The sequence below is a fragment of the Armigeres subalbatus genome, chromosome 1 (genome assembly GCF_024139115.2).
Source record: "Armigeres subalbatus isolate Guangzhou_Male chromosome 1, GZ_Asu_2, whole genome shotgun sequence".
NCBI classification, from domain to species: Eukaryota; Metazoa; Arthropoda; class Insecta; order Diptera; family Culicidae; genus Armigeres; species Armigeres subalbatus.
This window is the reverse complement of record NC_085139.1, coordinates 189,495,791-189,521,732: the sequence shown is the minus strand read 5'-3', so window position 1 is coordinate 189,521,732 and position 25,942 is coordinate 189,495,791.

The following is a 25,942-nucleotide window of genomic DNA, read 5'->3' as shown; positions in this document are numbered from 1 at the left end:
TGCTTTTCTTTATATGGAAAGCATTTTGCAGTAATTGGTATGAATGTATGGTTAAAATTGAATATTTTAATTTCTAAACTGATCCAAAATTATTTATCAGATCACTCTTTACAGGTAAACGGTTCAAGCACAAAATCTGATAGATAACGCGTGACAGAGCTAGTGTTACCAAAATCAGCATTCTTGAGCTCATATTGTGCAATACTTTATATCGTGATGATAACATATGTATATCGGAAAATCGAAAATCGTTGCTTACCTTCGTGTAATTTGTTATGGATTATAGCAAGGCTGTTTTCGATAATAAAAAAATCTAATGGTTCCAGCGAAACATACCGTTGATGCACACCGACGATGCCACGGATCCAGCTCCACCTAGTAACAGGAATTGCGAAACATACCTTTGATGCACACCGACGATGCCACGGCTCCAGCTCCACCTAGTAGCTCCTGTTCCTTGTCGCTCGGTCAGTTGGAATCGCTAGTTCATCTCCCAGGGAAACCTACCGTTGATGCACACCGACGATGTCACGGCTGCAGATCCATCTAGCAGCTGCTGTTCCTTGTTGCTCGGCCAGTTGGAATCGCCAGTTTCTCTTCCAGCGCAACCTACTGTCGATGAACACCAGACGATGACGCGGCTCTAGATCCACCAGATGGCTCCTGTTCCTTGCTGCTCGGTCAGTTTGAATCTTCTGTCGCTAAGCTACCCATCGAACCTAGGATCATTCATTAACGTTGCCCATGAAGTGACTTGAATAGTGTTGAGTTGCATTTAACATTAGTTAGTAGTAATTTATAGATTATAAGTCATTGAGAGTAGCATAAGAATTTAAATATGTATTGATGAACTTATTGCACTTCCTTTAAAGAGAATGAATTCTCATTGGAAGTGCACTGAAATTGTAAAGAGGTTTGAAAAGAAGAGGAGGTTTTATGCCTTTGGGAGAAGTGATTCAAATGAATACCACTCCCAGGGGCTTTTCCCTGCTCCAAGCAATAAAGAAAGATAATTTAGTAGTTTGTCAATAACTTATTCCAGAGGTTAAATTTCAAAAGTGATATGTGGAGGACTTCTAGAGCGAAGGTTTTTACAACTCTGCCTAATTGTTGTTTCTATTGCACTAATAATAGAGTTATAGCGCTAGTTGCAGTAACTTATTATACAGACTGGTCGAAATTTTGTTATCATTTAGTATTAGTAACTAGTGCTTTAACTCTGTTATTAGTTGAATTAAAACAACAAACTATTAGGTAGAGCTGTAGAAAAATAATCGCACTAGAACTCTGCTGTAACACGTTTTGACATTTAACCTCTGGAATGAGTCATTGTAGTTTGTGAATGATCGACTATTAAATTATCTAAAACATACTTGGATTATAGAAAAGTTTGAATACTTTTTCTACTGACTTCCGAAAATAGAAAATTTTCTCCGAAGCCTACCAAAACTCATTTTCTCCTGCATAATCCGAGTGCTTTTGATTTGAACTCTTCTAACAGACATGCTGTCACTATGAACGGGGTTCCAATTATTTGGTCTAGCGAAGTCCAAGATTTAGGACTTATGTATAGCATGAATGAATTAACTATCAAAAACCACACAGAAGGTATGCAAGCAAAAAGGGACAAAAATAGTAAGTGAATATTCATAGAAAATCAAAATAATAAAATATTTTTTTGATTTACAAACTAATTGTTAGGCCAGCCATGTTTTACATATACTGTGCCAATATGGGTTATTTGCTGCAACGCCAGGAAGAATGCATTTACAGAGGATTCAAAATAAAATGTTGAAATTGATTATGAAGTTGCTTCCCTGCGCACCAAAACAATAAGAATATTACATGTGACTTATTTGAATGAAATGACACAAAAGCACCTGAGGTAAACTCAATCGTAAGGTTTTGACTCAAATCCCGAACATGACTTATATTCCGATATAACTAAACTTTTTATCGGTTCAGTTCAGATTATATGCCACCGAACCAAAGCACAGCCCCCGGTGCGTTACCGCACGTATGCACAAGCAGCCTATGTGTTGATGTAGTGAAATAGTTATTTATTGCAAATCGCGTAGCCTCTTGTTCTTCGAACACTAATATTCCAGAAACAAAGATAGCTCAGTGGTAACGTGATAGGCTCTCATTCAGAGGATTTATGTTCGATCCTCGTGTAAGCCATATTTTTTTTCAAAACTCATATTTTCTAGGTGTGTGGTATAATACGCATTGCAAGAAAAATTTTGAATACTAGAAAATTCAAGCGCCTTTAAGAAAAAATTGTATTTAATATTTTCCATGCTAATAATCAATGGAACGTGATGCTGTGTATTGTTTATATTTATATTCATGACATTTCTATAATTGAATCCATCTAATTATTTGGAATATTTGAAAGAATTCAGGTCTGAACTTTAGATTATGGAGGTAGGAAATGAAACATAAATACATAAGTTGAGAATCGATATGTACTCAACAGTTTTCTTTAATGATTGTTAGCAGAAACAATATAGCTTTTGATTTATCTTGGTAGTAATCAAACTTGCCCACCGAGTTTCAGTAGACAAAGTAGGAAATTATATTCTATTGCTTCAATGCACAAAAGAAAATATGCTTTACTGAATAGAAAAGACATAATTATTCAATAAAATTAGAAGCTTGCGAGTTTATGGTGCAGCAGACGCTATATCCAAGGAATTGAGACCGGGGATTTCCCTCTGCGCGTTATTTCCGCGGAGCTATCCAAAATTTTCTTTTTTTCCGTAATACATACTCAATACTCATGAACCAGTTTCCCCAAATCTCATTTGCTCGGATCAACATTCAACCCATCTGAGCTAAAAATAGAACATTGCCGCCCGCAATGCGATGCGTGTTGGTGATGCTTCCTTCGGCAATATTCATCCGACGGCAAGAGACTGAAGCGAATGCGCATGCGTCCCGCGTCTTCCCGCACACCAGCTGCGCTCCCATATGCTGATTGAACGCCACAAAGAATGATGCATGCATATGCGTAAAAATAGAACAGAAGCACGGCTTGCCGCTGATGCTACGATGGTTAAGCCGATCGATCCACAGTGGCGGAAACCCAGCCAAACCCAAAACAAATCGTTCTTTCGTGAAGCTGATATTATTTTAATTTTGCACATTTAGTCAATGATAATTCATCAATTTGTTAATTGTAGTTGGTAAATTTAATTTTTGGTGACTTGGTTCAAGTTGATGGTGTAACATATATGTATGGGAAAATTAAATTTGACTAAATTTTGTATCGGGAAAGATTCGGAAAGAACTGATATGATGCATTGAAATATATATTTTGTCACTTAACAGTGGTTAGTTTGGCGAATTGCGCCTTGCTGCACCAAAGCGGGAAATTTACTGTTTCAAGGTTAGAATTAAGACGCTGCTGTGATCCTAAGTCTTCGGCATCCGGAAGTCTTTGGATAGCATAGCATATGTCGGATAACTATTTAAATTTCAAAATGAATTCAGCGTTACAAAATTACTGTTGCTAAATTTTAAGCGCAATCGTAGGTTTAGTCGAGCATTTGTATGGGGACCACCACTGCGCGACGGCACATTGCCATTCCTTCTTTTAGGCGCATTCGAACGGGAAAGCGTTGATCGTGTTAACAAAGCACGATGCTTTTTGAAATTGCTATATGACGACTGAGGAGTATTTCCAGGCTGTTATATAGGGTATTTGTGCTTTTCTTAGCGCTTGATAGCAATAAGACATGAGAAAAGTTATGTCTAACGTTTAGCAGCGAAGAGGATTTTTAATTATTGAACGGATATCCTATCGTAAAAAGGTCACCCCAAATTACTATTTAGTAATTTGCATAGGGCACCCGTAACCTGAGGGGTTCTTATTGATACTTCTCATTATTATACACATGTGTCTACTAGTTTGGATGTAATTATGCAATTATACCAATATAATTTTGCATTAACATCCTCGAATCAATAGTGAATCTACTTTTATCTCAATTAAAGTAACAGCGTATACAAGCGATTTCAAGCATCATTACTGGGCGTGAGTGTTTTGATCATCCTCGCAACGCTGTCATTTTAGTTTAGTCACTCTTTTTCGCACTGGTCACTATTTTCGGTTATCATTTTGGTGGCTGCATTCCGTACCGGTGACGTTTAATAGTTCATCAAATAGCAGCGCTGATATCGCGCTACCAAATTTGATCACCTGTCCGCTGCGCTACTGTTTTAGCAGCGCGTTTAGTAGCGACCGGAAAAGTGTCAAGTAATGATACTGCGCTGCCAAACGGCTTATACTCACCACCGGCAATCTTGCTCTAAAGTAATGTATTGAAACTGTATATTTTAATAACCAACGGTAAAAGCTAATATTTTCTTTTCTCAATCCATTAATACTTCCAGTATAGGAATCGGTACCCTAGCAGGATAAACTCTGATGCTTATAGAGGTAATGAATATATGCCCAATTCGATGATTTATATTTGTATGTATCTTGTCCAATGCTATGTGTATTAATGGTGCTGTGGTGTAGTAGCCGCTTCCCGATCAAGAGATCACGAGTTCGAGTCCAGATTGGAGCATTTTGCTTTTTTTTTGCACGTAAAAACAGTTTTTTGGCCATAACTCCGAAACGCAAAGTTCAATCGATCTAATTTTAAATAGGAACCAATGGGACTGCATTCCGCGTCGAATGCAACTTGTTGCGAGCAAATCGGATAATGATAAATGCCCAAAAACGTGTCTCACATTTTTGTACACATACACACACACACACACACATACATACACACATACAGACATCACCTCAATTCGTCGAGCTGAGTCGATTGGTATATAACACTATGGGTCTCCGAGCCTTCTATAAAAAGTTCGGTTTTGGAGCAGTTCTATAGCCTTTCCGTATACTTAGTATACGAGAAAGGCAAAAAAGGCTCTGCATAAAATTGAGGTTTTCAATGGCAATTGAGCGAGACAAGGCGTTCCATCAGAGCTCGTGGACTGTTTCACTGATTCTGCTTTGCCTTTCTCGTATAATAAGTATACGTAAAGGCTATATGATCACTCTAAACCAAACTTTTGATAGAAGGCTCGGAGACCCATAGTGTTATATACCAATCGACGAATTGAGGTGATGTCTGTTTGTGTGTATGTATGTATGTATGTGTGTGTGTATGTGTGTATGTGAACAAAATTTTGTAGACACACTTTTTGGAACTTATCATTGGACGAATTACTCGCCCATTCGACGAGGAATCCTGTCCCATTGTTTGCTATTGAAAATTGGCCAGATTGGACTATGGGATCAGAAGTTATGGCCAAAATACTATTTTCTATGCGCAAAACACGCTAAAAAGCACTCACTCATGTTTTTAGTATTTTTTAACACGAGAAAGGCACCAACACTGCTAGGTGGATTAATCAGGGTTTTTTCTTACTTGTCTAGGTTGCGAAAAATTTGTGTCATCGTTCAGCTTCGGTGAAATGATAAAACTGATTGAAAACCTTTCTTTGCATGCATAATATGCATTGCATATGTCTTGCGTGGAAAGCACAACGCATTGGATACGTTACGCACAGGGAGTTGAGAATGTTTCTCACTCAGAAACATCGTAGACCAGACCAAGAATCAATCTTGCCTTCTTCAGCTTCGAAATTTTACGCCTTCACTCGCAAGGCTAAATGGAGATCCCCATTAGTACGAAAGCGGTTTGCCAATAAATCAGCTCCTAATTTGTAATGCATAGAAAGAACCAGTTCTTGATAGACTGCGCTCAATAGAACGGAAATTTGATCAAATAACCCAAAGTCACCAATAGGAACCTTGCGCTGGGTGTCGATTTTATTTCGGTTATCATATGCGAATGAGTTTCGTACGCGTCGTACACACCTAACAAGCCGACACGCACGCATTTCCTGTCAACGATTCACACTCTATTCGCATAAAAGTCACGTCACGACCAGAATGTGCATCCGTCTGGAATGTGGAATTTCTCTTTCATGCGACGAAATCCAATAACACCCCATGTGTATATATCCAGCATTGTGTGGTCAAACAACGCGGTAGTGTCGACCATCCGTTCACATTTTCAAAACCACGTAGTAAGACGTTTCAGTGTGGGCCAGAGAACCGTGAACCTTCTTTTCCCAGAATGTGATTTCCGTTCGGGAAAAATCGACCGTAATTGAGCCTTGCATACACCCACTTGTCTATACTAGAACCTCATGAGGCCTACAGCAGAAAATATGAGTACGATGACGCATGGTTTTCTGAAAATGTGAGGTTCTGTCACCGTGTCGAATATTAAACTACTTTGACGCATATATGAATTGGTGGTGGGGTAACGACAGGTATTCCCGGCAGGAATTCCATGCTCAAAAATGATATCGATATTATTTTGCCAAAACTTCACCGAAACCCTTCGTGCTCACTCGAGAATTTACGATGCGACAACAGAATTCTTCGGTAAGGTCGTTACGGAGTGCCGCATTGCCATAACCTACCGGGAATACCTATCGTTCCCCTATTTGAACACTTGGTGGAAAGAATGTCGATTTATGAGATTAATAATAGAGGGAATCAAAACTTTATACAGCTTTTTACTATTGTAATTTGATTTGACGTTTTCTGTGAACAACAACTGTTCTAATAGTCATTGAAGTGTCAAAATGTTCTCATATTGTATACGCTGCGAACGGTGAATTTCAATACTCCAGAAATTGGATATTTTTAATTAGAATTTGATATTTTGGACACCGTTAAAATACATATTTTTCGTTCTGCCAAGCAGACAATTGGATTTTTTCGTCTATCAATATCAACTCAACAAGGTTCCGGATATATTTAAATCCGTTCCAATTCATCCATATGGTGGTGGTATGAGTTTTGCTAACGGGGTTGTGAATCATTAATTCATAATTTAACAACACTTCCAGTAGTTCCTCAAGAAATCCCTTCGGAGGAAATTTTTGGAATTCTTCAGGACTTTCTCCTGGAATTCTTTTGAAAATTCTTTTAGACATTTTTTTCGTAGCAACTCTTTTATAAATTTATTTAAACCTTCGAACACTCATTTTGAAGTTAGCTTTTGAGAATCTCTTCAGACATTCTTTTAGAAATCCTTCGGAAATTACATTTGGGAATCCCTTCGAGAATTCCTTTTAAAAATCCTTCAGAAAGGAATTGCAAAGATAATAAAAAATAATTTTTCCGAATGTTTCAACTTGGTCATCCAAAATGGTTCAAATCCTGACTGTCTTGAAATCGCTAAAGTTATTTCGATTTTCAAGTCTGGAGATCCTTGCTGTGTTGCTGTGTTGGTTTTTGTTGAAATATTTGAAAAATTGGTAATGAGTCGTCTGGTTAACTTCCTAGAAAGGCATAATGTACTGTACTTACTCCAATACGGTTTCCGCAATGGTAGCGGTATTGCTATAGCGATTACGGAGTTTGTCGACCAAATAGAGACACAGATTCGAAGAAACTAGTTGGTTGCCTGTTCCTGGATTTAAAAAAGGCCTTCGATACTTTAGATCATGGAATCTTGTTTAATAAGCTAGAACCAATTTTTTGGGAAACGACTGTGGGGTTTAATCATAGATCATTAATTAACGGCTACGCAGTCTCATATGATCATATGAGACTGCGTAGCCGTTAATTAATGATATATGAATAAGCTAGAACTTTATGGAATCCGGGGAGTGGCAAATGATATAATTGGCAAAGTAGGAAGCAGTTCGTTACTCACGATGATAGTTTAAATAGTTCCCTTATACTAATGATACACTGGTGGTATAAGTACCATGGCACAATAATCTTGAAATGAGTACCATACCAATTATTGTCTTCATCAAATATAGTCTAAGAGTAGAAATCAGCAGTTTTTTCACTGTCAGAATCGTCTAAAAACCAATTGTGATAAAGAAGCCAAGCACTGAAAAGTTTTGCCATTTTCTCAAAATTAAAGTTTTTCGAAATGCCAAGAACCTTGGGAAAGGAATTAATATCCCAAGTGTAACCCTCTGCATAATTCAGTTCACCTCAGCCCCTCCGCTTCAGGATAAAACAGCAGCTACGGCAAACTCAAGAATAGAATCAGCTCTAGAAATTCCTCTATCTGCAGTGTACCCTTCATCGGAGATGGCATCGAAAGGAGCAGAATGAATCCGGAAGCAGTTCCAAGTTCCCCCAAGCGAGTTCACCGACTCGAAGCGGAAACGAATGTGTGCGTTAACTGTTGGATCTAACCATACAGGCCAATATGATTGCTGAAATTGAACAACAGGTGTCACTCCGCCGCGATGCAGAAATTGGTGGATGCAGACAAGATTGCAATCGATTGGTTCAACCGTGTAGACTCTGGACTCTTCCCGAGTCTGTTAAGTATCACTTTATTCTCAATTTATTCATTTATATTATCTATTTATTTCGTTATCTGAGCATGTTTTTCTATTGCCTTTCGGCTGATTGTTTTTCTTTTCATTATTTGGTAGGAAGGAATGTGATTCGCTTTACTGAACTAAATTATTTTGGATTAATTTAGTGATTTCCATTTACTCTGAAGACGCCAATTAGCTTTCAGATACTATTTATTAGTATTCAAAACTTTATGAGCTATTGAATACAAATGTTCTAACATTGCAACTTTAGTTGTATCTTTTGAGGTAGCATGATCTTCTAATAAAATAATTGAATGAACTGCTCAGAGACAAAAGTTATTCTGTTCAAAATTGTACAGTTATTATGTTTACATACGATGGGAATTAGAAACCTGATTATATTCTGTATATTTTCTATATTCTAAAATAAGATTAATATCAGGGGAGTCTTTCCGGTTAACGACCGCAACCATTGCAATGGGTAAAGTTTGCAGCGGCCTACATTTAGGTAATTTAGTGGCCTACTACCGGGAATGATAAACATTTTTCATTTGATCACAAAGTACATTAAACATACTAAATTACAAAGTATATAGCTCACCCCTGGACTCACCTCTTTTCAATGTTTTGCTTCGATTTATTGCACTTGAAAAAATAACAAATTAAGAAAACACAGCAGAAAATTTCCTGATTTTTTTATTTTCTCTTTGAAAGAAATCATATGCGTGTGCACTAGATCTGTTCAACTTTTAAAAAGTTTCCTAAAGTCGACCGGTCAACTGATATTCACAATTCTTATGCTAAGATAGACTTCTGGTAAAAATTTCAGCTCAATTGGTTGAAATTTAGGTGTGCTTCAAATCGATTTGGTGTTTTCGGCATGATTTTGCCCCTAAAAAAATCGTAACTCTGAGTGGGATGAACGAAATTCATTGCAACAACAACTAAATGAAAGCCATACCTATCCTCGAAAACTTTGTAGAACATTGTTTTGTAATCGGAACAGATCTTCTATGTGTTTCAACAGATTTCGTCCTTCGAGATACCCAAAAATCAACATTTTTCGTTGATAAAAATCCTATGAAATCTACATACAGATATTTTTTTGGATTGAATTTGTCGGGAAGTTGCAGCTACACATTCATTTTAGTATAGCCCGATATTAAATCCTGAGCAAGTATCAAATAAAAATTGTAGAAAATTTAGAAGTGGATTCACATTTTAATTTGCTTAATTGATTGCCTTATTACAAAGACTTGCTTTTCAATGATCGTCATCAATTATTTTTGGTTGGGACCGGAGATGTTGAGACAAAGTAATCATTGGTGACTTGGTAGAATGTCATTCAACCGTAACATCATCCTGCAACGGCAAGCGTATCTGGTGAAGTTGGTAGGACGTTCGGCTGATAATCACAGTGTCATGAATCGAATCGCACAGAAATTGAACAAAAGTTTTGTTTAACAATTTTTTAAAAGAATCTGACAAGAGCAATTGCTTATCACATCAACCACGTTATAATTAATGAGATGAGTTTGTTACTTGAATGATATTGAATTATAATTTTTCAAACATTAACGTACGTGTTCATGATATAATTAGAGGCGAAAGTACAGATAGTTGATAGTACCGTTAGGATACGGCATGCATTAAGATTTCTATATAAAAGTAGATTTGTACTTCCGCCTCTAATTCTATCATGAACATGTACGTTTATGCTTGAAAGATGATATTAGCAGCATTTCCATATCAAGATTCTTTTAAAAAATTGTCAAACAAAATTTTTGTTCAATTTCTGTGCGATTCGATTCATGACACTGTGATTATCAGCCGAACGCCCTACCAACTGCACCAGATACGCTTGCCGTTGCAGCATGATGTTACGGTTGAATGACATTCTACCAAGTCACCAATGATTACTTTGTCTCAACATCTCAGGTCCCAACCAAAAATATTTGATGACGATCATTGAAAAGCAATGGTAACTTGTTCGATGAAAATGCTTGCCAGCGTGCAAGTCTTTGTAATAAGGCAATCAATTAAGCAAATTAAAATGTGAATCCACTTCTAAATTTTCTACAATTTTTATTTGATACTTGCTCAAGATTTAATATCGGGCTATACTAAAATGAATGTGTAGCTGCAACTTCCCGACAAATTCAATCCAAAAAAATATCTGTATGTAGATTTCATAGGCCTTTTATCAACGAAAAATGTTGATTTTTGGGTATCTCGAAGGACGAAATCTGTTGAAACACATAGAAGATCTGTTCCGATTACAAAACAATGTTCTACAAAGTTTTCGAGGATAGGTATGGCTTTCATTTAGTTGTTGTTGCAATGAATTTCGTTCATCCCACTCAGAGTTACAATTTTTTTACTGGCAAAATCATGCCGAAAACACTAAATCGATTTGAAGCACACCTAAATTTCAACCAATGGAGCTGAAATTTTCACCAGAAGTCTATCTTAGCATAAGAATTTTGAATATCAGTTGACCGGTCGACTTTAGGAAACTTTTTGAAATTTGAACAGATCTAGTGTGCACGCTTCGATATTCACTCTGATTATGGGTGCTGGCCAGCTGCAAGTTTGACATTGCTCAAATTTGCCGTATCTGTCAAGCGTCAAAGGTTATTCAGGGTGGAAAATAACCAAGGACATTCCCCTACATATATTTCATATCATTTATATATATTTCGTATTTTCGGAAAATTGTTTGGTAAATTGCCTTCCTTCAGAAAATCGTTGTAACTAAATTTTAAAATGGCTATATCGCAGTGGTTTTTATGTCCAGGGAGGTTCATTTTTTCACTAGAGCTGTGGGAGTAGTAACGGATTTAGAAAAATGCAGTTTTTGTGATATGCTCATATTCCATCACCAAAAATGATATCTATCCATCTAATAATGATGGGAATGTTGAAAAAACATATGAAACACATCACCTGGAACATAGGAACAAATTTTGAACTGAAGCCTTCAGTGAACTTGTTAAAATATAAACTATACGGGAAACGTGTGTGATATTGAGCTATGATGTTCTAGGATCTATAGAATTTGTTACATTCTACCTTCTTCATATACCCTTCTTCATGCGGAATTGATAAAACTTACTAACTTACTTACTTACATTTTATTAATTGTATTCTTCACATGTACATTCATTATACTCATTATTTCATATATGAATTCTATTTCTTCGATTGCATTGAATGAATGGCATAAAAAAGTCTACCATTTCCATCCCTAATCCCTGTAATAATGCTTGAAAGATCGTGTAAAAGTGCGCATCGGTTCGGTACGCGTTTCTCGATTACCGAGCTACCGAGCTTACATTATGCGAGATTTAATTGCGGGACAATCCAGGTGATAAATAAAAGTTGTTAGAGTTCATTAGTGCGCGTCGGTTCGGTCGTAAAAGCGTGAACCTCAATATTCAGAAGCCACCGGATCTGCATTGTTTTAGTATTTTCTTCGTCGCGATATCATGAAGGTAAAATAGTTTAAAAGTAGAACGGTCTCGAGGCCATGGATTTTTGTTCTGCTTTGTGCGGTAAGTTTTTCAAATAATCAAGTGTGCGATCGGACGTGTTTGTTTTAAACATAACGGTCTCAAGATCACCGATTTTTTGTTCTACTTAGTGCGGTCAGTAATGGAACTAATAAGCGCGCGATAGTCAAACTACACGTTATACACAGCATGCCGTTTACCAAAACGAACCCTGCTACATGACCTACCACATGTATCCAACATCCCAATGTTTTCTCGTGGAAGTGCAGATGACTCGTCGGCTTCCATCAAAGCGAGTATCACGTCAACATTCTCCTACTCATTCCTTAATTGATCTGCATTCGGACACGGCCGGCGCTGGTATTGCTTTATGTTGGGTCACCAGTTTTTACACATTGAGGATGATGTTAGTCCCAAACATCATCTGTTGGTTCCCTGTGTAATTACAGCTGACCTGGCAATAACGGAGTAGCAACCGTGGGCGGTCAATCATGCTCATGCTCAAATATAGTCTAAGAGTAATTTTCTTGTCCTCTTGTACCATGGTACAATTACCACAAATGTGTCCTTAGTATTTAGGCAAGTTGAAACAGGAGTTCCTCAAGGAAGCAATATTGGGCCGTTATTGTTTCTCATCTACATCAATGATATTGAGAAATGAACCGTTGAACATTGACTAGTCCAGTCTATTTGTGTAGCGCAAGTCTTCTAAAATAGCGGTGTTTCCAAAGTCCTTAATCGTCCAAACTAAATGTTTAAATAAATTACTAGAAGCCCGGGTAGACGAAAATGGCTCATTAACAGTAAAACGTGATATTGATAACAAAACATGATATTAATTTGTTTGAAAAAAGAGTAAAAATAAAAAGCGAAAATAACAAATATTTGCACCGAAATAACATAAAAATATCAGGTTATGCCATTAACAAGAACTTATCAATATATTGAGCTATTAGTTTGTTCTTGTTAATAGCAAAACATGAAATTTTTATAATATTTCGGTGCATTTTTTTGTTATTTTCACTAGTTATTTTTAGTCTTATTTCAAACAAATTAATATCATGTTTTGTTATCAATATCACGGTTTCTACCCGGGTCCCTACATGAAAAACGGCAAATCAAAAAACGAAAAACGGTTGACAGTTTCACCCAAGGGGTAAGTAACTCTAAACTTTGCGATAATATCACTCATTATCTCGCAATAGTATTTCTATATATTTATAGTATCCACGATTTTCGTCAAACAATGAAATAGGTGCTAGTTCGGTTGTTATGGCATTTGTCAAGTTAGTTGATGAAACACAGTGCTCCGCCGTATATGAAACACCTGATTTCTACCTTCTACAGATTATAGAAAACTTTCAAACCGCATTTTATATTTTTAATACCATCAAACCAAAACTTGGGCCCCAAATGTTGCTCATCAAGTAACAGTAATAGAAATAGTTGTTCAGTGTTTTTTTTAAAGAATTTAAAGGAGACTGAAATCATATGTTGCCTAAAACTGGGTGGACTGTATCGACTTGGTGGCGTTGTGTTTCATGCTTTCCTAATCAGGGCTCTTTGATCAATTTACCGTAGATACTACGTAGTTTGTCGTTAGTATTTGTTAGTATTTTGGGATACTGTCGAAAGTTTAGAGTTAGTTGCCCCTTGGTTTCACCCTTGAAAAAGGTAAAAAAAAAGGCCGAAACGTCGGGCAAAACAAAATTATTGGCTGACGACACAGCATTGCAGCGCGACCGCGGGCGGGCAAGGTACCCGGCAGAACGTGGAACGTTATAGACGGAAGCGGAGACAGCAGACCCGCCTTTTTCAGGAGAAGAAACGCCGCCTGGAAGAAGCGGAGTGCGAGGAGATGGAACAGCTGTACCGTTCTCAAGATACACGCAAGTTCTTTCAGAAGCTTAACGCATCCCGCAAAGGCTTCATGCCGCGAGCCGAAATGTGCCGGGATAAGGATGGGAGCATCTTGACGGACGAACGTGTGGTGATCGAAAGGTGGAAGCAGCACTACGAGGAACATCTGAATGGCGCTGAGAGTACAGGCAGTGAAAGTCAAGGCAGCGGAGGAGATGACTACGTCAGCTCAGCGGACGATGGAAGCCAACCAGCCTCACCTTGAGGGAAGTTAAGGATGCCATTCAACAGCTAAAGACCAATAAAGCAGCTGGTAAGGATGGTATCGGAGCTGAGCTCATCAAGATGGGCCCGGAAAAGCTGGCCACTTGCCTGCACAAACTGATAGTCAGAATCGAACCGAACCGAACAGCTACCGGAAGAGTGGAAGGAAGGGGTTATATGTGAGAACTTTCGAGCGATCACCATCCTTAATGCCGCCTACAAAGTGATATCCCAGATCATCTTCCGTCGTCTGTCACCATTAGTGAACGAGGTCGTGGGAAGCTATCAAGCCGGCTTCGTTGACGGCCGCTCGACAACGGACCAGATCTTTACTGTACGGCAAATCCTTCAAAAATGCCGTGAATACCACGGCACCATCTGTTTGTTTGATTTCAAGGCGGCATACGACAGTATAGACCGCGTAGAGCTATGGAAAATTATGGACGAGAACAGCTTCCCTGGGAAGCTTACCAGACTGATCAGAGCAACGGTGGATGGTGTGCAAAACTGTGTGAAGATTTCGGACGAAAACTCCAGTTCGTTCGAATCGCGCCGGGGACTAAGACAAGGTGATGGACTTTCGTGCCTGTTGTTCAACATTGCGCTAGAAGGTGTCATGCGGAGAGCTGGGTGTAACAGCCGGGGTACGATTTTCAACAGATCCAGTCAATTTATTTGCTTCGCGGATGACATGGACATTGTCGGCCGAACATTTGCAAAGGTGGCAGAACTGTACACCCGCCTGAAACGTGAAGCAACAAAAGTTGGACTGGAGGTGAATGCGTCAAAGACAAAGTACATGCTTGTGGGCGGAACCGAGCGCGACAGGTCCGCCTGGGAAGCAGTGTTACGATAGACGGGGATACCTTCGAGGTGGTCGAGGAATTCGTCTACCTCGGATCCTTGCTAACGGCTGACAACAACGTTAGTCGTGAAATACGAAGGCGCATCACCTGTGGAAGTCGGGCCTACTACGGACTCCAGAAGAAACTGCGGTCGAAAAAGATTCGCCACCGCACCAAATGTGTCATGTACAAGACGCTTATAAGACCGGTTGTCCTCTACGGACATGAAACATGGACAATGCTCGAGGAGGACTTGCAAGCACTCGGAGTATTCGAGAGACGGGTGCTAAGGACCATCTTTGGCGGTGTGCAAGAAGACGGTGTGTGGCGGCGAAGAATGAACCATGAGCTCGCCCAACTCTACGGCGAACCCAGTATCCAGAAGGTAGCTAAAGCCGGAAGGGTACGATGGGCAGGACATGTTGCAAGAATGTCGGACAGCAACCCTGCAAAGATGGTGTTCGCTTCCGATCCGGCAGGTACGAGACGGCGTGGAGCGCAGCGAGCGAGATGGGCAGACCAGGTGCAAAACGACTTGGCGAGCGTGGGGCGTATCCGAGGATGGAGAGATGCGGCCTCGAACCATGTATTGTGGTGTCAAATTGTTGATTCAGTGTTATCTGTTTAGATGTTAACTAAATAAATGAAATGAACAGCCTTGTTCTATCCAGACACTAGTTCTGCTCAAATTGTAATGAGTATGCAACGTGATTTAGGACTGCTAAAGCATTATTTTAAGAAAATCTTCTCACTTTAAATAAATAATAAATAAATAATTGTGGGTGCTGACCAAGTAGAGAAAGTTGAATGTTTTAAATACCTCGGAATACATTTGGACTCTACTCTATCTTGGGATTATCATATACAGAGCAAACAAGATGTCCCCTATGTGTGAAATTTTATACAGGGTTCGGAGTTTTCTTCCCAGAAAAGCTTTGCTCCTGTTCTATTTTGCTAATATACATTCGCACCTAAATTATCTGATCATGGGAAGAGCGTGCAAGTCAAAAAAAAACTGCAAACGCTACATAATAGGTGCCTAAAACTGATCTATAACTTAGCTTTCCTCTATTCGTCGGTTCGACTATACACAGACTTTCCTTAAAACATACTGCCAGTCTTAGGTCTATGTGAAGAACAAACTCTTCTAATGCGACATAAAATGTTACATAATCTTGCGACTTTCCACAACATAATATTTAACTCACAGTCCCGTAATAATAATACCAGATAAGCCAATCATCTTGTCAGATCTCGTGCATCTTCTAATTTTGGCCAAAATCGGTTCTCCTGCATAGCTCCAACAAAGCACAATAAGCTGCCTAGAAATCTCCAAGAAATAGATAACTATATAACTTTTATTCAAAACTAATATAAAAAGTTTCTTAAAAAAATCAAATTCCTCAACTTATAATTTAGTATATCATCACTTCACAATTTAGATCACTGTGTAAAATACGATTAATTGATTATTAAACAAATTAGAAATCAAATAGAATAACGTTTATTCACTTAGTTTATTAATTGAGCTTCTTTCAAAGGGTAACAGCCCAATAGAAGCACTAATTTGTTTAATATGATAGCTTTCCTCATCCTTAAATATTGCTTTTTGTTTTGAATTCTCAGCCATTTAAAAAAACAATAAAGTTGAGTTTTCTTCATGGCTGAGAATCGAGTGTCCACTACCAGAGAGTTCAATGGAGCTTGTTGGTGTGGGGGAGAGCGGAGGATAACTCAAAAAAATTGTTTCACTATAGACATTTCTGGAGAAATTTACAAAGGCTTCGCGAGAGGTTTTTCGAGGAGAAATGTTCAAAGGAACTACTTAGGGAATTTGCTTAGAAAATTTCTCCAAAAAATTCTTAGAGTGTTCATTCATGTGATATTTCATGAATTTTCGTTCAGAAATGCTCCAGAATTTTTGAAAACACTTCCTGTGATTCATCTCCAGATTTTTTTTTCGGAAATTTCTCTGGATATTTCTTTTTTAATCTTTTTTCAATCCATAACGAATTCTTTGAACATTTTTTTTTGATTTTTCAAGAAATTCCTTCGGATATTTCTTAAGCAATTACTTTGGAAATTTGGTCGGAATTCTCACGGAAAATACTTCGGAAATACCTTCCTAAGGAAACTGTTTCAGGAAATCCTTCCGAAATTCCTTTAGAAGAATTCCTTTGCAAATTGCTCAAGATATGGTTGGTTTTGGAATTCATTCGCACTTTTTTAAGAAATTACTGCAGAAATTCCTTTTTTGGAATATCTTTGGACATTTCTCCGGAAATTTAATTAGATCAATGCAGGGAGAAGGAGGAAATTTTAGCCTACGTCGACTGGCCTTGAGACGGCTAGCAAACATGTATTTAAGCAGAATAAAGGCGTAAGAGAGTTGCTTCTGAAGTTTGCCGGCGATAAACCTTACTATAACAAGAAGGGTATGGCGACAAGACCGAGAAAATCTCTTCTGTTCGTCGAATATGCTCATCCCTCCCATGGCAAGGAACAGGCATAGTTTCATTATACCTTGCAAACGCGATCATTTAAAGGAGGTATTTTGTTTTTTGTTCGCCCTATACCGGGCAAACGCGTTTTTAATAGCAAGCTTTTTCAACTCTGTTCGCGCTTTAAATCGAGCAAATGCGTTCATTGAAAGAAGGCATCATCTCCTCTGTTTGCCTTAAATCGGGTAAATGCGTTCATTAAAAGAAGGCATTATCAACTATGTTCGTCTTGAACCTTAAATGTGTTTGTTCATTTGGAAAAAACAATACCTCCTCTGGTTGCCTTATACTTGACAAATGCATTCATCTAAAGAAGGCATTATCTCCTATGTTTGCCTTATACTGGGCAAATGCGTTCACTTACATAATTTCTTAGGATAGAACTTTTCCAGATAATAATGGCGTAGGATGATAATTTAAGTTCATTAGATAAAAAGTCAAAGAACGCCACAGCCGCCGACATTTTTGCAATTTGTCACGCCGCTGATCTGTATTTTTCCACGCCGATTAAAATTTAAAGAAGTTCGCAGAATTTTCCGTGGAAATTTCAAAGATTTAATCGAATTTCCGTAGAATTTCCCGAATGATCCCAACATCATCACGTTGGGACTTTTTTTTTTCATAAGAATAACAATGATTTCCTTGAAAATTACCGTTGAAATTTTGAAAATCTCAGAAACAAAGAAAAACTGTGAGTGGAAATTTCGAAGAATTTCGCGCTGAAATAGAATTTTTGAACTAAGGGGAATCGTTCGGCAGAAAGAAGTTTGGCCGAAAGTCAAAAGGCCGAAAGTTGTTAGGCCGAATATGTAGTTTGACCGGGTACAACATTTGACCGAAGTCTATCTAGCCGAAAGTCGATGACCCTTCCTTGTTTTAAATATTTTCCCATGGATCTTTCGAAGGATTTCTTATGGACAATACAAAGAACTTCCCGTAGAAATAAAAAAAACCCTTTCGAAAAAAAATCCAACCCGAATATTTCCTAGACTAGATCGGCCCTGATTCGTAAATTACTTTTAAAAATCGTTAAGAAATGCCTTCAAGAATTCTTTCGCAAGTTCATCCAGAAATTGCTTCAATCATTCAATCAAAAATTCTTTAAGGCATTCAAATATTCCTCCAGGATATTAAATCGGAATTTCCTTCAAAGAGGACATTCTAAGAATTTCTTCGCAATCTCCCTTAAGAATTCCGTCGGAACTTCCTCCAGAATTTCATACAGAAATTCCTTTGCTTCGTAAAATGCTTTGAAGATTTCTTCAGTTATTCTTTTAAAATTTTTTCGAAAATTCGATCGATTTTAATTATGTTATTTCATTAGAGTAACTATTGTAAAATTCTTAAAGAATTGTTTCGAAAATTTGTTGGGGACTCTCTGCGGGAATTCCTTTAGGTCTTCGTAGGAATATTACTTCAGAAAATTATTTGAAGATTACTTTGTAAATTATGTTACGTGATCCCTTAGAACATTCCTTGGAGATGTGTTAAGGAATTCCTTTAGAAATTCGTTCGGAAATACAGGTGTTTTGGATTTCTTTTAAATCTGTTGCGGGGGCGAGACAGTTTTACCGATTCTTACAGCAGCAGCAAGACAGTACTTTGTCGTTCGTCAGCTAAAAAGCTATAGTTTTATTAATTAAAAACTGCTTTACAAAATACCTTAATTACTTACAAATCGGTAAATCTGTTCCTTCGTTGACAAACATCATCGCACTATTTCTCTAATTTCTCTTACTTGCTATACAGAATGGACCTTGAAATAGGGGTGCTAATGTTTAAAGTTACATGCGCTCGAATTAAGCCTACTTTTCGTAACAAACTCCTTGTGGGGATTTTTTAGGAATTCATTCGAAAATTTATTTACGAAAACTTTAGAAAACACCTTAACCCTTCCGTTACCAACCCCCTTTTGAAAACGAAAATAAAAATCTTTTTGGCTGTTACTTTTTTGTCTTTTGACATTATTTTTTCACTTTACTTTAGTTTTACCAAAAGAAGCGAATTTTTTTCAAGTTTTGGGTGCTCTATTAATTTTTAGGACTGGCCACTTGATACCGGAGTTATTCCGGATTTAAAATGGGTGTTGGCTTTTGGCCATATGGCAGAACGCATACTTCGGAAATTACTATTTTAGATATTTTGAAGGATTCCGGAATCCGGACGTTCCGCCGGAACCTAATACGGGGTCACTTTACGGAGGGTCACTTTACGGAAAGGCGAATACCATCATGCGACCCATCAAACTTAATGATTTCAAAAGTTATGGTATTCTATGGTAGTTTTGTACTTCCCGGACCGTATTTTTATCGATTGGAACCGGTAAACTGATTTACCGAGTACCGGTTCAATGGTAAATTTTGTGAAATAAGCAAACCCCATCACCGCTATTTAGACCTTTCACAGAGAGCTATCCCATTGAAGGCGCGCCCCTTACCAATAGGAAATCAATACTTTAGTTTTACCAAAAGAAGCGAATTTTTTTCAAGTTTTGGGTGCTCTATTAATTTTTAGGACTGGCCACTTGATACCGGAGTTATTCCGGATTTAAAATGGGTGTTGGCTTTTGGCCATATGGCAGAACGCATACTTCGGAAATTATTATTTTAGATATTTTGAAGGATTCCGGAATCCGGACGTTCCGCCGGAACCTAATACGGGGTCACTTTACGGAGGGTCACTTTACGGAAAGGCGAATACCATCATGCGGCGTATCAAACTTCACGATTTCAAAAGTAATGGCATTCTATATTAGTTTTGTACTTCCTGGACCGTATTTGAACCGATTGGAACCGGTAAACTGATTTTCCAAGTACCGGTTCAAGGGTAAATTTTGGGAAATAAGCAAACCCCATCACCGCTATTTAGACCTTTCACAGAGAGCTATCCCATTGAAGGCGCGCCCCTTACCAATAGGAAATCAATCCTTTCTTGAGAAAACAGTAATACTGTTTTGGCCATGCATAGGAGTCCTAGCCACATGCTTGTCTTGCAACTAGAATATCACCAGTTGCTTGTGCCTTCCCACCATCCCCCCCATTGTGTGTTAGTAATGGACCCTCTAGCATATTTACATTTACAAATTAGTTCATATAACTAAATTCCTTCTTCTCTGTCCATAACAAATGTATGGAACTACTGTCCTGTTACATGAAGCAACACCACCCGATGGAAGTTTGCAGAAAATAGTTAATTCCAGCATTTTATTTGATATTTTGTTCAGGGGGTCCATTATACGCATATAGGTTCGGGCGATAGAGCACAAACGTGTTCGTGAAATGTCGGAATCAGTAACAATGTTCGTGTCGCATGAATGAAATCTTGTATGAATTTGTAGTCAGCAATCAGCTGATCAGAAATCTTTACACTTTCCTTCTATGTTCCTCCTTCTTCCTTCCTTCTTCATTTTATCTTTATCTTTCCTTCTTCTTTCTGTCCTCTTCGAAATAGACTTACTTCTTCTTTTTTCCTTCACCCATCTTTCTCCTTCCTCTTTTCTTCCTTTTTTCTTCCTGTTTTCTTCTCCCTTCTTTCTACTTTCTTCTTCCTTATTTTTATTCCTTCATCTTCATTCTTCTTTCCTTGTTCTTTCTTCCTTCTTCATTCTTTCACTTTTTTTCTTCTTTCTTCTTCGGTCTTTCAACTGCTTTCTTAATTCTTTTGTTTTGCCTTACCCTGTTCTACTTTCATTCTTATTTTTTCTTTTAACTTTTTTCTTCTGTTTTCCTTCTTCATTATTTCTCCCCTGTTCCTTATCTCTTCTTTTTTTTAATATATTCTTTCCTTTATCTTACTTCCTCATTTTTGAGTTTCTCCTTCTTTTATCTTCCTTGTTATTTTTTCCTTCCTTCTTACTTCTTTCTTCCTTTTTGCTGCATCCTTCTATTTTTCTTCCTTGTTCCTTATTTCTTTTTCCTTTTTCTTTTATCATTCTTCCTCCAGACACCTTCCTTCTTCTTCCTTTTGTTTATTTCTATTTGTTATTCCTTCTTTTATCTTTCTTACGTAACGCAAAAATTGGCCTTTTTCAACCCCTCGCCACCCTCTGACACACTTTTTGTATGAATCACTTAAAAATTTTGTATGCATTGTCACACCTCGGACAACCCTCTCTCCTTCCTATAAGTGTTACGTAATTTATGGATGCTCCCCTACTTCATTTTCCGTCCTGCCTTTTTTGTTCAGAGTTTTTTCCTACTAAATCGTACTTCTTTTTTCTTACTATGTCTGAAACTCGTTTATGCATATGCACAACATGTGAAAGATTTAGTTCGGAAAAGGTATTGGAGGGTAACCGCCTCTTCAGTGGGCTTTGATCCCACGACCCCCTTTTTTCTGCTTATCCACTATGTTTTGTTCTTTGTTCTTTATTCTTTATTTTCAATTCCTTGTTCTTTGTTTTTTATTCTCTATTCATTGTTCACTATTCGACCACTCCACTCCACTACTACATCGTACGATTGGTATTCATGGCATCCCACCAATTTCAGCCTTTCGATACATTACAGCCTTTTGATACTATCAGCCTTCCGAAAAAATATTTTAAGCTCTTTGTAGTGAAATGTATTTAACCGTCCGTCTAAGACGAGTTTAGTACTCTTTATTTAATTCCACTACGTGTTGTTATCTTTGCAGATACGTATTTCAACCTCAACTGTGAGGTCGTCTTCAGTGTCTTGTACGTAGTCAACTACAAGACACTGAAGACGACCTCACAGTTGAGGTCGAAATACGTTTCTGCAAAGATAACAAAACGTAGTGGAATTAAATGGAGAGTACTGAACTCGCCTTAGACGGTTGACTATCAGCTATGTTAGACCGTCAGCTTTTCGAGATGTCAGCCTTTTGAGTTTAGGCTTACGAGTTTTCAGCCTTATGTCTTTCAGCCATACATAGAACAGCCACTTACTCACTTATTGTAAGTCGAATATTCTACACTTACCATAAGTTGATACAGTGTGAACTCTATTACAGTGGAGCATGTGGGTTGCACAGTGTTGTATGGAAATTAGCAAATAACAATTTCTCACAGAATATTTCCAAGCCTAAATAATGCAAACTCTTCATGCAGTTTTCTGTGAAAAACTGTATATTGCTAAATTCCAAAAAGTGTGTCTATAAAATGTCGATACATACACACAAATATACACACATACAGACATCAGCTCAGTTCATCGAATTGTTATATACTTTTATTGTGATCCTGTGAGAGCAAGGCAAAAAGGAGGACAATTAAAATTTCGTGTAAACACAAACTTCAACCGCAAGACAAAAGCAAACATACAGAAGTTTCAGTGTAAAAAAAGTTGTGTGCGCCATTTTGCGCTGGAACAAGTTACACGATTCTAAAATACCCCTAGAAAAAACCCTTTTTCTCAAATAACTTTTTAATTTTGAGAGATAGAGCTTCGCAATGTTCTACAAAAAAGTGTATTTTTGTTAGCCGAACAAATTTGTAGAAGGTGGTAAAAGTGCCTGAAACATAGAAAAAATATTTTAAGCTCTTTTTAGTGGAATGTATTCAACCGTCTAAGACGAGTTAAGTAACCTCCATTTAATTCCACTAATTATTTCGATTTCTTTGCAGATACGTATTTCGACCACAACTGTGTAGTCCGTGGTCCGTGTCTGTGGTCCGCGATGGCGGAAGTAAGTAAGGCGAAAAGAGAAAACGATAAGGGATTACATTACGAATTTAGATCTAAGGTAGCAGAGCATGTGTATAAGGAAAATCACCCAATTACGGCATCAAATATTAAAATTTTGAGAATTCCCCATGGAAACTCGATGTAGCTGAGAGTTTGGAAATCTACCGACAGGTACAAACAGCGCTGTTGAATAAGGATCAGGGAAATGACAGCTCTTGGTTCTTCAAGTTTCCACCTAAGCAATAAGGTAATTAACTGTAATAACTATTAGGTAAATAAAGTAGACAAATAAGATTAGATTAGGTACCTAGCGATATCGAAATAATTGGTGGAATTAAATGGAGGTTACTTAAATCGTCTTAGACGGTCTTAGAAAAAAAGTTATGCTTAAAAACTGAGAAAACGGTGCATATCTCGTACTATATAAGCCATATGTATGGAGTGTCTATGGTAAAGTGGTTTGAAATACCATCCGCTACAACTTTCCTTAAGACACTATGCTCATATCTGGTTTCGATGGATAATCAAAATTTTTATCTCATTTTTATGTGGATTAATCATTTCACAGATTTTCTCAAAAGAAGGCCCTTTCTATGTCTAACGCCTCCTCCAAACAAACTACAGCGAAAAAATCGACAGAAACGATGCTGTTAAAAAGCGCACGAAATCCGCAAAAAGCAACACTGTGGATTGCCAGGAAGAGAAAAATTCAGTTGAAAGCTCAATTTAATGAAAGTTTTTGGTGAACCCACTAATGCCCAACGCGCTTTTTCATGTTTATTGTTTACTAGTCAAATCTGCTCGATCTTGCTCGGGTTATTTTTTTACCTTACTATAAATCGTTTAGTTGATTGCAGCATTGCCCTCTAGATCGATTTAAGTTCGATGGTTTTTTTCAGAGCTCTCATAAAAACGTAGTATTTTTACATTCGTTCAACTTTCCCGAAGTATTGTTCTATCTGTTCATATTTATTAACACAGCTGATTCCAAGCCAAATTGATTAGTGGGGAAACATTGCAAATTGGTCCATCCGTTCATGAGTTATATTGCCTCAAAGGAAATATGAACTCATTTTTATATAAAGAGATTTTGCTTGATACATCTACAGACGACTAAGATCCTAATGGTGAGTAGGGGAGAACTGTCAAAAATGCACCCCTTAAGCTTTTCCATGCAAAATCTTCAAAACCAGCTACATTTCACAATGATCATGACTTTCTAACGCATTTAAAAAAGGTTTTTGAAAATAGCCCTGGGGCAAAACGCCCAAATGTTGGTGTAAAAAGACCCAATAGTTTTTGCTGACAATTTAACGAAGCAAATTAAAAATCCGATTTCACCTTTCAAAATTGCGCGGAATTTTATTTCGAATCACCTGACACGAAATTTTCCAAAGTACTACATATATCCAGGGATTCCTTCAGAAAATTATCTGAAAAGGACTTTGTAAATTTCTTTGAAACTGCCTCCAGGAAATCGTTTCAGTAAAATCAAACAAAATTATTTATGGAAGAATTTTTCCTGAAATTTGTTTGAGAACTATTTCTTTCATTAACAAATTTCCGGGGTAGTTTTGATAATTGTTTGTTTGTTACGAGGGGTGGGGGGTTCTTCCATAGTAGGACAATTCCGATCGATTTTGTTGATGCAACTCCAAGGTGGTAGGTCATTTGGCATAAAGTCGTTTAGCATAAAGCCTTTAGACATAAGGCCGTTTAGCACAAAGGTCGTTTGGCATAACGGCCGCTTGGCATAATGGCATTTTATTTGGGATTTTGGTCAAGGGTCCATTATACGCAGGGGGTCCTTTACTAGCACTCACTCCCTACGTATATGAACTAAGTCGGCGTTGCGTATTATGGACCCGGGGGCCATAATAGGCATGCTAGCTACATCATTTTAAAATGCTTACTTTAGTAGTAAAAATAAATATTTTGGCTAGTTTTATATATGTACGAAACACGATGCTGATACCTGTTGCTTGTCATCTGGTGCAGCAGAAATACAATTTGCCAAGAGGCTCGCTCTAGAGGAGCGACTGAAGTAATTTTTAGTCGTTAAGGGGTCCACTACTAGCACTCACTCCCTATATAAATTCCAAAGCATTGGTATGTGAAATCATTTGTTCACAGAAGTTTCAAGATATTTAGGAGCGTATCTTTCGATAAAAACAGTTTGATGATTATTTCTTCTGAAAGTGAGTTGAGAAAATTATTTTTCCACCAGAATGAGATAGACACATTGTGTCTTCCGCAAAGTTGTAGCAAATTGTCATACGAGCAACTTTGCCAACTTGCTCTCTCATATATAACAAACTTGAGACGTTTTATGTAAAAACCCCTTCAAAATCATATTTTTCATTCTACCTCTTTCCAATGATTTTTTCCCATTTTCCGTCTTTTCTAGGAAGTTGTTAATCAAGCAAAATAACATGTTTTTGCTGAACAATGTAACATTCCATCTCATATACAACAAAAGTTATCTTTAAATTATACATATTTTTAGAGGTATTTCCACTTATAATTACTCCCTTAATTGCAAAAAGTCGCAAATTTCTTCACGATATGCTGAAAGTCGCTCATTTCAGCTTTTTACTGATATTGAAAACTTTTGTCGACAAGAGTCTTCTCGATTGCTGTGTTAAAAACTTGTAAACCCACGAAAAATCATAATGTTTGAATAACTTTGGTTTTATAAGAGATGGAAAGTTACAATGCTAAGCAAAAACATGCATTTTTGCTGGTTTGACAACTTTGTAGAAGAGACGGAAAATGTGAAAAATCATCAGAATTAGTTCTAGCTAAAAGAATGTTTTAAGGTTTCATAACACACATAAAACGTTTGTTTGTCATATATAATTTATATAAGTTTTATAGTTTTTTGTTCTACAAATTCAGAAAAAAATCACAAAAAATGTATAATTTATATTAATTTGAGA